Genomic DNA, 13,859 nt, shown 5'->3' on the forward strand with positions numbered 1-13,859 from the left:
ACTGTAGGAGTCACAGAGTCACAGAAAAAAGAACATACGACAGGGAAAGACACCCCGGCCAAAGGCACTATTAGGGAAAGATACATTCTCTCATTGTGTATCTGAGCCTACCTCTGAAAAACACATTACATCTGGTCCAGAATGATTTCACTATGCTTAACCTGGAGTTCTCAGCAGCTCTGACATGAGAGTGAAGACAACGATGCTGCCGCCAACCTACCACAGTCCTATTGGCACACGGCTGACTGGTTTTTCAACATTTCTTTTTGTGTTTCCCTCCAAATGCTGAAGGAGAAAATAACCTTGCTGAACTGCCCATACTCAAATTTGGTTTGTTGAGCCCTTAAGCTGCATTCATACCAAATCAGGTGTGGCTGTGCGAGAGAGTCAGTGTAGCACAGCTAGACTTGATAAATCACAATTATTGTTTTCAGCCAGAGCAATGTCATGATCTTGACAGTTACAGTTACAAACACACTTGAAGGCAGCTTCTTTCAATTCACAGCAGCTCCAAAAGAAAACTTCGCCTTGTGTTGGTATTGTTGCCAGTAACCATTTCCCACAAAATGACTTCAATGGGCATCTATGAAGTCCGTTGTTACACAAACTCCTGGGCAAGTGGGGGGCAAGTGTTGTGTTTTGTTAGGTTTTTATTTTTACTTTCTCGTAATAAAGTTATATTCGGCCTTCTTCCCAAGCCAGTGAGAGGCGGAGATGTTAACTGTACTCTCTCACCAACTCGCTTGCATTTCTCCAAAAGTTGATTCTGCTTTAACTTTTTTTACCAATAGCCGCTGCATTATAGTTTTTGGCAGGTTCCCAAGGTGCCTCAAAACACACTGTCCTCGAGACTGAGAAGCAGGTGAGAAGCTCAATCTGAGCAGCTTCCAAAGCTGTCATTAAGTTAATGCCTGAGGACGGTACTGCGCACTTCCCACAGAGTAAAGATGACCTCATTCTGGTCCAAACAATGAGGCCAACTAGCGTCTAATCATTACTATTTTGGTTATTTTCCTGGACTAAGTGGAAAATAAACACCCTGTCCACCATCTTCAAACATATGTAATGACAAAATAAACCTGATTATTATAAACAATATCTCTTTCAGTGACAGTGTTGTCTAAGTATTTGGCGTGCAATGATACACACCTCTTTTATAAGACACTCTTTCTAGTCGGCCAAATCTCCCTTTAAAGTATTATAATCCTCAATGTCTCTCAGTCTGCCAAGGAAAGTCTTGACCCCGCCCTGACTCGGATCATGTGATCTCATTTACTGACCTCAGAATCCGGCCACTCCTCGGAGCTTCTTACACAATCCCCGTTTCAGTGACTCTCTGTCTCGGAGATTAAATGGATGGTTCAAGTAAGGAGAGGGAAATGGAAGCTAGAGTGCAACCTTGCATCAATTTTTATCCACAGATATGAAGTCATCATTTCTCTGATCCCTCTGAAAGCCACCAATCCCTTGTGTCACCTTCTCTAAGAGCACTGCAGCAGCAAATACACCATCAGCTGTTACTCAGACGACGTTTACATGCACAAGGGAAACCAGGTTACTTGGAGAAATTAGGTTAAAGCAAAAAAACAGCAAACATGTTTAGTTACCATAACACCACGATAGTATTAACCAGAGTTTGCCATAGTATTAACAAAAACATTTTCTTTGCTGGTCAGAGCTTTTGGATTGATGGGGCAGTGAGAGGCTTCCATGACTGTGCATATGAATGTTGCACATATCCTTCCACTTAAAACGGTTCAAACTAACATATTAATTTCAGTTTCTGTTTCAGTCTGACATTTGATTTGATTATTACTGACTCTGAGGACGCACCACTATAAGTAATCTTTCCTTTTCATGCTGCCGACGCGTTGATACTACCGGTCTGTAGCGTTGCCATACCTTATGACACGTTTCAATAAAAACATGGATGCTAATTGTAAATATTATCTCACGTACTACCTGGAGTGCCTTCACATACTCCCAGGGGGACACATACCCCCATTTGAGAACTACTGCCCTAACCGATTAGGAGACAAGCCATTGCTGTGTTTCTACAGAATCCCGTCCGAGAAAGACCTCCCTGGGGGAGGGCAAACGATTGCATCCATCAAGGTGTACACACAATTTGCAGCGGACACTTCATCAAAGGTCAGCTCAAAAAAAAACGCTGAGTATACTAATTATTACACTTTTACACTTTTTGTTCTGCCATGAATTGCTATTGTGCTGAGATAACCCATAATGCAATGATTTGTAAATCTTTTCAAACCAATTTCAAGCTTTAAAAGGTTAATTATCAGTTTTAAGAGTTATCAGCAGTTGTTTTATGAGAGAGAGGGTTTACCAGTATGCAAAAACTATATCGCAGATTTCACACTTCAAACTCATAAAGTCGCTGCTTTTCCAGCTTGATATTTTGAAATGTGTGGTTTGACAAACAACTTGTGTACTGTCTTTTACAGATTACGGATTTACACTCAAGCCGTCAAGATGATTTGGTGGTATGTGACGTTGCTAGAATAGGAGCTGTTAACACTTGTGTATGCTTTCATCCTGGTGGCAGTGTAAGGTGAGGGATTCTCCACGCGATATATGTAAATACTGCTGAAGTAGCACTCTGACAGGATTTGATGGATTTTAGTGATTGCATTACAGCTAAGGGTGTTGTGTATGGGGATCACGAGGGCCCAAAACCTACAGTTTCATCTCATGTATTTGTTTTTCGTCAGTTGAGAGGTAATGGAAGTATTTGTGGCTTGAAATAAAAGGACAATTAACAAGCTTGTGCTGCGTTTCTATTGAGTCAAGTGTGAGCCGCCATGTTGACCCACTGCTGGACTTCCAGGACATTGTGCATGTCACGTGACTGAAAACTATGAATTGGTGCAACGTCTGACGTCTCGCTTTGAGTAGGGCGATGGACACAAAAATGATGACTTTCCTCTTAATATTAATACATATTTTGATTGGCACAACTATTGTGAAGTTCACAAAGAAACTGTATACGAACAGAAGCATAAATTCCAACTGGCAGAGCGACAATTGTGACGGCAGGCAACACCAAAAACCAAGGGGGAACAAGTATTGACCCCCAATCTACTAAACTATGATTTGTAATTGTTAATGTTAAAGTATATGTGATTTATGAGTGCCAGTGAGTGAGACTTGCAACTTTACGGAACATTCACGGAATGTGTCCATTTGATTATATAGAGGAAGATTTTAGATTAAGATCTTAAGTATCAAGCATGGCCTTTCATTATGAAAGAGTACTAAAATACTCATATTGGCTAAAACTAAGCAACCAATTTACTTCCTGTTCACATCAGGCAGCTCATGCCCAGCGTATGTGCACAGTTATGCGATATTTCTTTTCAGTCACGCTAGCATGGACGGACATAATTTTCTTTTAAAACCAAAACCCCGCTTTTAAACGGAAACGTATTAGTGTGGATGTTGCCTAAGAGTCCTAAGTCGAAAGCTCTATTGTCTTGTCATTCGGGATGGGACGGGGCAGGGCGGGGGCTGAGTGACACCAGGTCACAGACATTCAGCACCAACAAATGGAGATGAGAATTCATTATAAATTACCCTAAATTTCAATTGCAGGGAGTCTTGGAGAAGCAGCAGTTCAAATGCTGATTGCCCTGACTTGCTGAGCTTGAGCAAGTCAGGGCAATCAGCTTGAGTTTGGGAAGTCTACAGCTCAAACAGAGCTGAGAGCGGCTGACGGAATATACAGCAGGCTCCATTGCTTTTACCCCGCCGCTCTTCTCTGGAGACAAAGAGATGATAAGTAACAGTTAATTTACCTTCTTGTTAAAACTCAGTTTTATTTTCACATGTAGCAATCCATGAAGTGCTACACTGTGTAGTGAGCCAATACATATTTTTGCTGCATATTAACTCAAGCACCCATTAAACCTCTAAACTAACATTGTGCAGGTTTTCATCCATACACCACATTACATATTGACTGATTAACACAGCTTAAACTTGTTCAAGAGGAGCTGATCAGTGAAATCATCTGGTGGATTCTTGATGAAAACCCTCATGCTCTGAGGCCTCTGTGGCACATTGCTTCCTCGTGGCCCTTAACTTGAGTGACCTAGCAGCTTTATGTAGCATGTAAAAGCGTTGTGGGGAGAAATACAGTCCCATTACTAATCTCTCAGCAGCTACAACATCCCCAAAGACCCACAATGTTTAATTGCTCCCTTCACAAATTGTATTGACTTTCTTGAATAAAACTAGCAGTTGTGGTCCAATGTACTTTATCAGAGTTAACCAATACGAACGATAAAAAGATATTTCCGCCTCAATAAATCCCCAGAAGGAAGACGGAGGAAGAAACACATGTTTCCATCCATTCAATAAGCAGCATGAATTCTGAAACAATTTCTGAAATCCCCTATACTGCACACACTACAATTAGGAAGTGCTGACCGAAGCCCTGACCAAGTAATTGCTCTGAGCTGATTTGAGAATGTGGGTAACACAAATACACCAATGGTCCTGCAGCCACTGTATGTCACTGATTAACCGTAACCTCAGACAGTACACTACTAAGTATCCGCATACTGTGACTTCTTAGTCGGGGCCACATGTGGAAAATTCTTTAGAGGAGGATGACAAATTCTCTGAAAGCGCATGATGGACTTGCCAGCAGCAATACACAAAAAAGGATATTATTAGATCCCTAGATGTTTCACTTTCTACTGCTCGCAACAGCTGAAAATGCTTTGCTCATATTGACACACCCAGCAGCAAAAGAACGTCTCCTTTCCAGAGCAGAAACAGTGTTACATGCATACACTCTATCAATCATTACCCTGAATAGGAGAAAGAGAATGATGCAGCCAGAAATAGACACGTACCTGTTGTTCTGTTGATCTCGGATTAAACGTGAGGACAAGTATGAGGCTATACGGAGAGGAGACAATAGTTCTACGGCATCTCCTCAAACCTCTCGACAAAGTGGACGTGCAAAAGAAATCATTTCAAAAGCTACACCCATGCCTACATCACACCTTGTACCTCACCCCGACGAATGTTGCAATAACCGGAGGCCTATCTGAACATGTGTATCCACAGGGCAGGGCTTTCCTCTGAGTAAAAGCAGGAAACAGTTAATATACAATCTATTTAGCACAAACACACACAGACTACTGCTACATGTCCAGATGCCCGGTGCACACTCCCTGAGCTGCACTTTATCTTGCACTGTACGATGACATAGGAAAGATGGGCAGCAAAAAAATCTGTGTTTTGCACTGTGCAGCAATAAAAAACACAAGACCAACTTTCCCTGACCAACTTCCTACAGTGATCCTTCACCCTCGACATAATTTCCACACGACAATACCTCAACTAATGGGGAGCAGAGAGGTTCTGTCTCATCAGCTGTTTCCAACATGTCACCACCGTCGTTGTGCCAGAAGAGGACATAAATTATTCTAATTGCATGCAAATCTCTTAAATAGAATCAGTTTGTGCTAGATAGACATGCCTCATCCTGTCGCACATTGTTAGACGAATACATTCAACACCCTAATGCCTCTCTGCATACAATTACAATGCAACACAACAACTACAGTAGCAACGCTTCCTAAGAAGGAATTATAGCTCAATGCTCTGTACGGCTCTCGACAAGTCAACGCAATGAATTCCTTCCTTGTGTAGCGGCTGTCCCAGAAGACAAACGTTCAAAAGATTTCATGGACTAAGAAAACTGACAAAGTTGAATTCAATAATTTGATCGTGGATTTGGACATGGAGCAGTTCCTATGTACCTCATTTAACAGCTCCACCTTTTTTAAAATGTGTTTAATTATTGCTACAGTTTAAAATCAACCCTCCACACTCCATTTGCTCTGTCAAACATTTCCCTACTGCTGATGGTCATCACATTATCATGTTTCAACATCATATATGGAATATAATAGAGATTATTAATTAACAAGATCAATTTAAAATGAGCATAAAAATGGTCCTGCTATTGGCAGTGTTCTGGCTTCAACTATACAAAATGTCTCCGAGGTGAATAACGGATCTCGCTCGGCACCTTCTATTGAGACCGATTACAGCAAGAGATGATCAATTACAAAGCTATGAATTGTAAAAAAATTTAAAAAATATCGCTTTGCCGATTGCTTCTTCATAAAAAGGGTAATTCTGCGGTTGTGTTGTGATCAATTGGGAGGTAAAAGAATGATGGCTTTTACATAAACTGTCATACATACACCTCGCTCTGTTTGACGACATATTAATGAACACTTCATGCGCAGCAGTGACTGTGTGAGAATTAAGTATTATTAATACGAAGTATCCATTTGAGTTTTGTTCAGGTCCAATTGTGCTCTCATATCGGCTGTATTCTAAACGATATATTTTCACACCGCAAAAAAAAGGGATTATGTTGCAAACAGCACGTTTTCATTACATTGTTATTATACGACTATGACTCCAAAGGCTGATTGGTATATTTCAACTGTTCATGTTAAAAGCGTGGTAAAAATCTTTTAATTCCAATTGTTAAGCTTCTGGCTATATATCTATCTAAACAATTGGTTTTCTAGCTTAAAGCTTTGAAAAAAAAACATATCATCCATGTATAGCACAGGTTCTTCTGAAAGACTAAATACTGCTGAAAATTCATTCAGACCCATAAACTTTGGTGAAGTTGTTAAAACAAAACCATTGGTTGATAACAATTGGTATATATATATATATATATATATATATATATATATATATATATATATATATATATATATATATATATATATATATATATATATATATATATATATAGTATATCATACTGTTTCCATGAGGACTATGTACTGTAAATGTGGTGTTTGATAATAGACATGTATTTGTTAACACTACTGGTAAAGGTCTCTGAAGTCAATCAATTACTGAAACTCAAAATTAGGAAACATGTAACATTTGTTTTTTGCTGTTTTTCTTGCAAACATTCTTGCCTGTAGGCGAATCGTTAAGTATATCTGAGGATATCTTGCGTAACCTGGCCATAACGTTTGTCTTGATGTTGGCAAGAGTTTTAATTTAAAATGTAGCTCATTTGACTGCTCAACTGAGAAATGTTCCAATGCTAACAACATATTTTAAATAGCCAGCACGCCAACTTGGTATTTACAACTTCTTTTGGCCCCCATTAGTTCTGGCCTGCAGGTTGCAAAGTGATCTCTAAGAGTCCAGAGGAAGAAAAACCTCATTTATAATTCTGTGAAGATAAACCTTTAAGAACCAGAGTAACAACTGGACTAATCAAAATATGTGCAAATGTATTTCTTGTAGTTTGCCCATCAGGACACCAACGTGTTAATTAGTCCATGCTGCAGAAAGACAAAAGGAATGCAGTTATTTAAGTAAATGTCAGGTTAGCCAACCAGCACCAGCTGGCCTTTTTAAAACAGTAAATACATTGCATATCCAAACCTTTTTTGGTTGAACAAAAAGTGCTGGGAATAAAGGGTGAATATATCCAACTGCAAAGTCACTGCGTACTGAAGGGAAGGTAAAGTTTCTGTTAGATGGCACCATATGGATAATCTATCAAAGAGGGACTTAATTGAAAAAATAAATCACACCCCTCATGTTGGTAGAATAAAATCCCCTTTAGCTGTAATGATTCATAGAGGACGTGTATGACTTTGCAGTTGTGCAGAGTTACAGTTTTTTGTGTGCGCTCACGTTTATCATATCCCATAGATATACTTCTGCAAATATTTTCTTTTATGCTATTTCTTATCCCAGTAGGCACAGCACCTCTTCTATGCCGGGTGAGTGACGGGTCTTCAGCTTTTCAGTGTTTAGCTTGGCGGCGGCAGAAAAACGTGTATAAAAGTGGGAGCACCTGGGAGTGACGTCTATCCCAAAATAAGAGGGCTTTGGCATTGATCGGGGTTAATGGGGCATGCAGAGGAGAGTGCTCTTTGGGTGCCACAAAAACAGGCCTTCCTGAGACAAGAAAGATGAGCCCTTTTACAGGTTAAATGGGTCTGTAAGCTGGTAGCATTGAAGTCATAGTTTATCTAATGAAACATCACCACTTTAGACACTAGACATAAAGTGCTGGTTATTCTGGGATGTTTCTCTGCTTCTTTTTGTAAATCTACTAACAATGCTTTGTGCAAGAGAGTGAAGGAAACTTAAAGAGCAGTTTCTTGTTTGAGAAACATTGCCTGAAGCCTACAGGTTTGTCAGCTTTGATGCTATCGTTACTCTGATAGAGAAAGAAAAGATAGTATAAAAGCAGTGTAAGCTTTGATATCACACAGCCCACACCTGCCTCACAACTCCACAACTAAATGGCGATCTTCGGATCTATAAAATGCCATTTTAAATATCATGTGCTTGTTCTGTTTCTGTATTTTTTCATTAATCACTGAGTTGGGAAAAAATGGGTCAACCGCTCCATTTCTCAAGAGTTAATTTTACTTTGTTACAGACTTTTAAATGCCTTGACATTTAATTAAATACCTCCTGGTCAAAATGACCATTGGAATATAAATCCCTCTGTGTTACCTTAAATTCTTGAATCTTTCTCCCTAAGGTCTTCAAGGTGAATGAAGAATCAAGAACTGTAGAAATATCTTGCTGAATTGCAGTAAATGGGGGCTGTGTTTAACAACAGCAAAACTATATTTAACCATCAATTTACATACTCTCGCACAACTGGTGCGGGCCAATCAAAGTCTCCTTCATCCAATCATATGATATTTCCCAAACAAGCATATTCACTTAAACCGTACTATTTAAAAAACACTTTAGACTCCTCTGAAGAAGTCGCCCGCCTACGTAAGGATAACTTCATGCAGAAGTCTTTTAAGTGCTATGGTTTTAGTTAAGATGTATGGTTCGGGGAAAGTAGTGGGCAAACAACTGGATAAATGAGATTTGGATTATATCGCACAGATCTTGTGAGAGTTTGGGAAAGTTTTGATCTAGTTTTCCTATTTACGTCAATTCATCCAGAGTTTCCTTTGTTTTTGTATTCCTAGTTTCCCGTGGAGGCATGTAAAAAAAACAACTAATATTTTCCTCACAAATTCAAGGTGACTAACTGAACAGATGGGAATTTTGTGGGCGAAGTATTCCTTTAAAAAAGTTAATCTTCTGCTTGGCAGAGTTTTATGAAAGCAGGTGAGGCAGGCCAGTTGTTTCCGTTTTTGGTTGTATTCTGGAAACCGGTGTGAAGCTCTTGGTCAGAATGTAACCTGACATTGGGGAGATGCCTTCACCTTCAGACTAAATCCAGCCACTGAGCGCACTGACATACCACTCTGGAATGATACCTGATCCCACAGATTTTGAAAGTCTAAAACAAGTCGCACACAGCCTACATTTATGTTCTGAAACAATAAAACAACTAAGCGATAAGTCAAATTGTTTGACTCATATGTCAAGCCTGGCATTTCATATCTTTTACATTCAACTTAAAAATAATCAATAACCGCTACGCTAGTTGCTAGCTGCCATTGAAACATCTAGAACTGCTCTTGTTTAAAACATCTGAGTTTGTAAGACTGCTGAGTTATTTACAACAGTATGGCATTTATATCAAAAAGTCACTGCTCAGCATTAAATGTCAGCCTAGGTTTTGAGATGTTTTTATGACTGTAGACCAGAGGTGTCAAACTCATTTTAGAGAAGGGGCCACATGCTGCCCATTTTGATCTCAAGTGGGCCGCACCAGTAAAATCACAGCATAATAACGCATAATCAACGACAACGTTTCTCTACGTTTAAATCATTGGTGAAGGTTTTCAGATGATAAACTCTATTTTAAGGTCTTTCAACAATTCCCTAGAAACATAAAGACCAAAAATTCAGACATCCGCCCTCTGTTTATCTGCCTGGGCTCTCCTCTGTAGATTCCCTCGCTTCGTGTCGCATTTGTGACATCACTTCCATGACGTGATCCATGTTTAACGACTTCCAACACAATAAAATCAGCGCTCACATCAATTGAGACTGTGGATCAATGGTTTGCATGTCTGTCTTATAAGCAGAGGATCAGAGGTTTGAATCCCAGCTCTGCTAATTTTGTTCTTATATATATATATATATATATATATATATATATATATATATATATATATATATATATATATTTTGATTGAACACCCTGGCTGGCCAGGCTGGACCCCCTGGCCGGATCCGGCCCGCGGGCCGTATGTTTGACACCCCTGCTGTAGAGGCTCTGGCAGAGTTTTCAGGGTCTCTGTATATTATGTCATGCACTCCACCGGGATGGACTCCTGTGCCACTCCTCCTACCATCAGTAAAGAGAGAGCTTTTGCCTTGGGGTGATAATGCGAGTAGCACTTTGAAATATTCAACAAGGTATTATGTGCCCTGCTGAGCTAATGCTGGAGCCCCAGAGCCTTAGATAGATGGCATTGTTGGAGCAATGAGCATGCAGGAAGACTCTCGTAGTAAGGCCACATGTGGTGCTAACAACAGTGGAAAAGCTCTGTCCACATAGCAGACACTGACGAGGGGCAGTCTTTCAGACTCAGCATGTCAGGGCTATGGAGGGCTATTTCACCGTAGAAAAATCTATTGTGCCCCTAAGCTCTGAAAGTGCTGACATGCTTTGTGTTCTGTATTATCTTTCGCTGTCCGGGATCTAACCAAAGCATTAAATCTGGGGTTCTTTCAGGAATCTATGTACATATCTAGTTAGATCAACAGTCAGCCAGCAGCCGCACATGTCAAGGCTTATCCGCACAAGCCAATGCAAGCGGAATATGTGAAGTGTGCTTCTTTAATTTGTTTGATTTTTACACAATAGATAAGCGCGCCATATGTACTGTGCTACCAATCCATAATTAGCAATTACCCTTGGAATCCTCCTGCACATGAACACCATGCTGAATCTTCATAATAAAGTTAACATATTTAAATCATATTTTACAATACTATTATAAGATCTGCTCACTGTTTTAAGACTCCAGATTGATAAAACAAAGAGAGATTTTACACGTTCACAATGGAAATTCCCTACTCTGCTACAGCATGTGGTTTTTCTCAAGGGAGGCAGGAGAGAAACTCTCTTTAGACTACACCAGGCAAATGTGGGATGGGAAGAAGCTGCAGTATGTGGGGGAATTTGTTGAAAACTTGCGTCTCGTAACCATTATTATTGCCCCACACTGGAAACGCACCTCAGTAGCTGAGAGTCCTTCACAAAAATAACAACCAATAAACCACAAATCTATTGTATATCTCTGGAATACTTAGGTAAACTCTCAAAGTATCCAGTAAACATTTTTAGTGCAACATAAACACGGACATTCAATTTTTTGAGCATCAGTATCTGTACGGCTATAAATTCTTTATTCATGTGAAGAATACAGCGATATAACACAAAGATTTTAATTGTTTATTCAATGGTTGGTAACGGAGTAGGAGCAAGAAAAGGCAGACTGCCGCTCTAAAAGCTCTACTTTAAAGAGCACACAGGACGCTAACCTTCTCTTGACTTGCTTAGTGAAAAGGTTGATAATTCGGCACTTTACTTTAAATACAGCCATGCAAAGACACCAGAGAAATAACCATTTTCGTTCCAGGCTAACAGGCTGTGAGGCAGAGCCTGGAATTTCTTTCTTTCCCCTGCTTTCTTCACTTTCTTGATAAGGGGGGGAGGGGGGACACTTTTTGATCGTAGCAGAAAAAAGCAAATCTGACATGTAAAATAGGGGTGAGGGCTTAAGCCTGGATTTCAAGCCAGAATTAGAGGGTGAAAAAAGTACAAGGAGAGGCCAGCCAAAGGGCGTAAACTATTCAACTCTTGTCAGTTGCCATTAAAAAGAACTCACCATGAAGTCTGGGTCAAATAATCACACCAAGTCACAAAAGGCTTTTTACAACCGTTTGTGTTTTTGTCTACCGGAGCACAATGTTACTCTTCGTACAACTTTTTCTTACATATTTAAGTAACCTACCAGCATAATCAATACAGCAAATTTCACAGACGTGGATCATCATATCGTCCAACAAAAAAGAACGTGGAGCATAACGAATTAAACTGACAGTGGGTTGGTTGAATGCCTGACTTGCTAAAAACCTCGCTCCTTGAGCCAAACACAGGGTTACTGCTTAGAATACATGCTGTACCGTCCCAAACAAAAATAAAGAATAAAGCAAAAACAGGGGGAGAGTCTGACTATTGGAACCAACGTCCCGCTGTTCTTTCAATTCCACAGTAAAACACTCAATGGCTGTCAGCAGTGTGCCAGTGTGTGTCTTTTACGGTAATGTGAATCACGAGGGGAGCAAACTAGCGATTCCTTATTTGTGTGTGTGTGTGTGTGTGTGTGTGTGTGTTCACATATGATCTCATTTGCCACATGCATTTCCACTGTTGGCTAAAACACAACCATAATCTTTTTGACACTCTCATAGCAACAGAGGAGACTTGAACCACTACTCCCAGCATCTTTCGTGTGGCGAGGTGTGGGACTTGACCTTAGCCATTGTAACACAATTAATAACTACTCTTTGAATCTTGTGTTTTTTTTTTCTGTTTTTGCCAGATTTAAACGGAAATAAAAATGAACTGAATGTTTTATTTCCCTTGAAGTAACATTTTTTAAACTGACATTAAAGTGACAGTTCAAGTACTGGGTTAGTAGAAATAGAAGTTGAAGAATGAGCAAAAGGCTCTAGGTTGTACAACATGTACATTTTAAACAATACCTACTTTTTCAACCAAAGTGGGACATGGCAATGCGTGTGTCTATAAAACATGAGTGCGTTAGAATACCTACCGAATTAAGCATTTTAATAGACTGCTGCATTAGGGAAGGTAATGTGACTTTTTTTTTTTTTTTAAATTAGCTTCCGGGGCAATAGAGGTGAGTCCATCTTGTGCTAAAAAGGTAGGTTCTTTCTGCACACTGGGAGCGCAGTCACGGTACACGTTACCATAAACGCCTCTGCTTAAAATGCAGATTAGGATAATTAAATATGGCGTTTGTTTCAATGTAGCGAGCGAGGGTAAAAGGTAAGCTTATCTTGTGGGAACGGAGAGTCGGGCTCTCCGCCCCTCGTCGACCTCGCATTCTTGAGATTCCCACACTCTTAAGCTCACCTGCATGTCCCTCCACCACTTAGCAGCACGCTTTCAAGGGCAATATCAGAGAAGAGTGGGGCTTTTTATGGCCACAAGGGAAAAACTAACGCCGAAACTGTTTCGACACGCGAGCCAGCCAAGTTTTCATCCCAACGACTCGAAGGTCCCTCAGAGGTGTGCGTTTGCCGTTTGCTGCGATAACTCGGTCACAAGATCAAGAATAACGTAGTAAGATGTTATCCCGCCGTGGGGAAGCGTAAATAAGTTTGCCTTCTGCCACCCAAAACGCACACAAAAAAAAGCGAACACGTTATTCATAGTGGATTCGAGACTTTGCGAGTTGAAGTATGTAGCGGTACTCCAAACCGTCCAGCCTTGCGCACAGATGCTTTTATTTTTTCCTTATGTCCCCCGTCCCCCTCAATTATTCTGCAGTTAGTGAAAGAGCGGGGAGGGAGGGGGAGCAATTAAATACCTTTGGAGGACTGTTGTTCCGCTGGCTGAGCTGCGGCTCGGATCTACATCGGAAGATGTAACTTCATCGGTAAAGTCCCGTCGTTTAGTCCCATGCATGTGGAAGAGTGAATCGCGCCTCCATAGTCGGGAAGAAGAAGACTACCCTTTCACTGTTCCCTGCTTCCACCAGCAGTCCCAGGCAATGCGAGCGAGCGTGCATGACGTCAGTGGGAATGTGGGAAACCAATGCATACTCCTGATTGGTCGCGACGGGAGCAAGGGGCGTTTCATG

General features: G+C 40.5%; 1 protein-coding gene across 4 annotated transcripts in view; it reads right to left on the reverse strand.

Moving 5' to 3' along the window:
* pkp4 (plakophilin 4) overlaps positions 1-13,752 on the reverse strand; it is a 70,962-nt gene extending 57,210 nt beyond the window's left edge. For all 4 annotated transcript variants that reach the window (XM_068572033.1, XM_068572031.1, XM_068572032.1 and 1 more), the window contains exon 1: positions 13,587-13,752. The gene's annotated coding sequence lies outside the window, so the exon portion shown is untranslated. The remainder of the gene's footprint in view (positions 1-13,586) is intronic.
* Positions 13,753-13,859: the final 107 nt, after the last annotated feature.

The sequence above is a fragment of the Clinocottus analis genome, unplaced genomic scaffold, assembly GCF_023055335.1.
Source record: "Clinocottus analis isolate CAN_PGR_092001 unplaced genomic scaffold, fCliAna1.0.p SCAF_12, whole genome shotgun sequence".
Lineage (NCBI taxonomy): Eukaryota > Metazoa > Chordata > Actinopteri > Perciformes > Cottidae > Clinocottus > Clinocottus analis.